Source organism: Penaeus vannamei, chromosome 34 (genome assembly GCF_042767895.1).
Source record: "Penaeus vannamei isolate JL-2024 chromosome 34, ASM4276789v1, whole genome shotgun sequence".
In the NCBI taxonomy this organism is placed as follows: Eukaryota; Metazoa; Arthropoda; class Malacostraca; order Decapoda; family Penaeidae; genus Penaeus; species Penaeus vannamei.
This window is the reverse complement of record NC_091582.1, coordinates 6,978,955-6,981,454: the sequence shown is the minus strand read 5'-3', so window position 1 is coordinate 6,981,454 and position 2,500 is coordinate 6,978,955.

Here is a 2,500-nt window from a genome sequence, read left to right as displayed (position 1 = left end):
CCATTGTCACTGCCACTACCATCATTAATAATTCTACGATTACTATAAATGTTATAATAATAACTAGTGCAAAACACACACACACACACACACACACACACACACACACACACACACACACACACACACACACACACACACACACACACACACACACACACACACACACACACGTCATATAACCCTTACTTCATGAGCCCTACTCCCCCCTCCCGTAACCCCCCCCGCTGCCTGCAAGACCATGCTCGCTTCAGACATTAAGTAACATCAGCGACAATGCGTTGCGCTATCTTGTGTTCCTCACTGGCTGTGTCTGTGTCTGCCTGTGTCTGCGTCCGTGTCTGTGGCTGTATGTATGTCTGTATCTGTGTCTATGTCTGTGTCTATGTCTGTGTCTATGTCCGTGACTGTGTCTGTGACTGTATCTGAATCTGTGTCTATATCAGTGTCTATGTCAGTGTCTATGTCAGTGTCTATGTCAGTGTCTATGTCTGTGTCTATGTCTGTGTCTATGTCTGTGTCTATGTCTGTGACTGTCTTTGCGACCGAGTCTATGGAAATTTCTGTGTACATTTCTGTGCTGTCTAGGAGAGTGTGTTTCTAAGCCTACGAGTTTGTTTGTTTGTTTGTTGTTTTGCCTGTGTCTGCGTATATGAGAGAGTCTATGTTTGTGTCTATCTGGTTATATGAGAGGGTTTGTCTTTGCGTCTATCTACGTCTCTGAGTTGGCTTCGGCCTGTGTCGGCGTGTCTTTGATTATGTGTCTGTTTGCGTGTCTGTGTATGTGTCTACTTGCTTCTGTGAGTGGGGTTGTGTCTGTTTGTGTTTGTCTGTATAAGAGTGAGTTTGTGTCTGTGTCTGCTTCTATGAGTGAGTTTGTGTCTGTGTCTGCGTCTATGAGTGAGTTTGTGTCTGTGTCTGCGTCTATGAGGGTATTTGTGTCTGTGTCTATCTGTCTAATAGTGAGTCTGTGTCTGTGTCTGCGTCTATGAGGGGGTTTGTGCCTGTGTCTGTCTGTCTAATAGTGAGTTTGTGTCTGTGTCTGCTTCTATGAGTGAGTTTGTGTCTGTGTCTGCGTCTATGAGTGAGTTTGTGTCTGTGTCTGTCTGTCTAATAGTGAGCTTGTGTCTGTGTCTGCGTCTATGAGGGTATTTGTGTCTGTGTCTGTCTAATAGTGAGTTTGTGTCTGTGTCTGCGACTATGAGAGGGTTTGCGCCTGATTCTGCTTGCATCTATGAGAGGGCTTGCGTCTGCCTCTGTCTGAGCCCATAAAGTGTGTTTGTTCCCGCATCTGTCTGTGTCTGAATCAAGTCTGTGTCTATGAGCGTGTCTGAGCCCGTCTCCCTTGCACCAAATTCGCTTTGTCTTCTGCTTAATGCCCCAAACAGCTCCAAAGATGATAATCGTTTGCCCTTCCTCAACTGGTTCCTTCCTTTCCTCCCTTCTTTATTCTTCCCTCTCTCCCTTATTTATTCCTTCCTCCCTCCCTTCTTTATTCCTTCCTCCCTCTCTTCTTTATTCCTTCCTCCCTCCTTTCTTTATTCCTTCCTCCCTCCCTTCTTTATTGCTTCCTCCCTCCCTTCTTTATTCCTTCCTCCCTCCCTTCTTTATTCCTTCCTCCCTCTTTTATTTCTTCCTCCCTCCTTCCCTTCTTTATCCCTTCCTTCTTCTTCCCAATTTCTCTCCTCTCAGTATCTTCCTTTTCAGTTATTCCCCCTCCTCCTCCTCCAGGTACCTTTCCTTTTTCTTCCCCTTCTTCTTCTTCTCATTCCTTTCTCCAATTTACATGAAAAGAAGAAGACCAAGACGAAGAAGAATATTCAAAGAAGAGGAAGACGAGTAAGCTGATGATGGCGATAAAATGAAGACGACGAAAACGAAAATTAAGTCGAAAGAGAAAAGGAGAAAAATAAAAGGATAAAGTAAAGGACACAGAAGAAGAAGAAATAAAAAGGAGGATAATGGAGGAGAAGAAAGGGAAGGCTAATAAAAAAGGAGGATGAAAAATAAAAGGAAAATAATAAAGTCAAAAGAAAATGAAATTGAAAAAGAAGAAGAAAAAAAACAAGATGTAAAATAAAACGAAAAAGAGAATAAGAAAAAAATGAAAGAATAAGAAAAAGAAAACGAAAAGAATTTAAAAAAAAGACCAAGCAAGAGAAAAAGAAAGAAAAAAACAAAACAAACAACAGAAGAAGAGCAAGAAGAAGAAGAAGAAGAAGACGAAGAAGGAGGTGGTAGAGGAGGCGGAGGCGCAGCACATGGGCCAGTTTGTAGGTCAAGTGCTACGGAGCGCTTCGAATCTCTGCTCGGCTGGACATTTATTTAATTATCTATTTATCTATTTATTTATTTATCTATCTATTTATCTTTTTATTTATCTATCTATTCATCTGTCTATTAATTTATCTACATATCTATTCATTTATTCATTTTTTCAGTTACTTAATCGTTTATCTATTTATATATAATTATAATACCGTATGATGAGAGAGAGAGA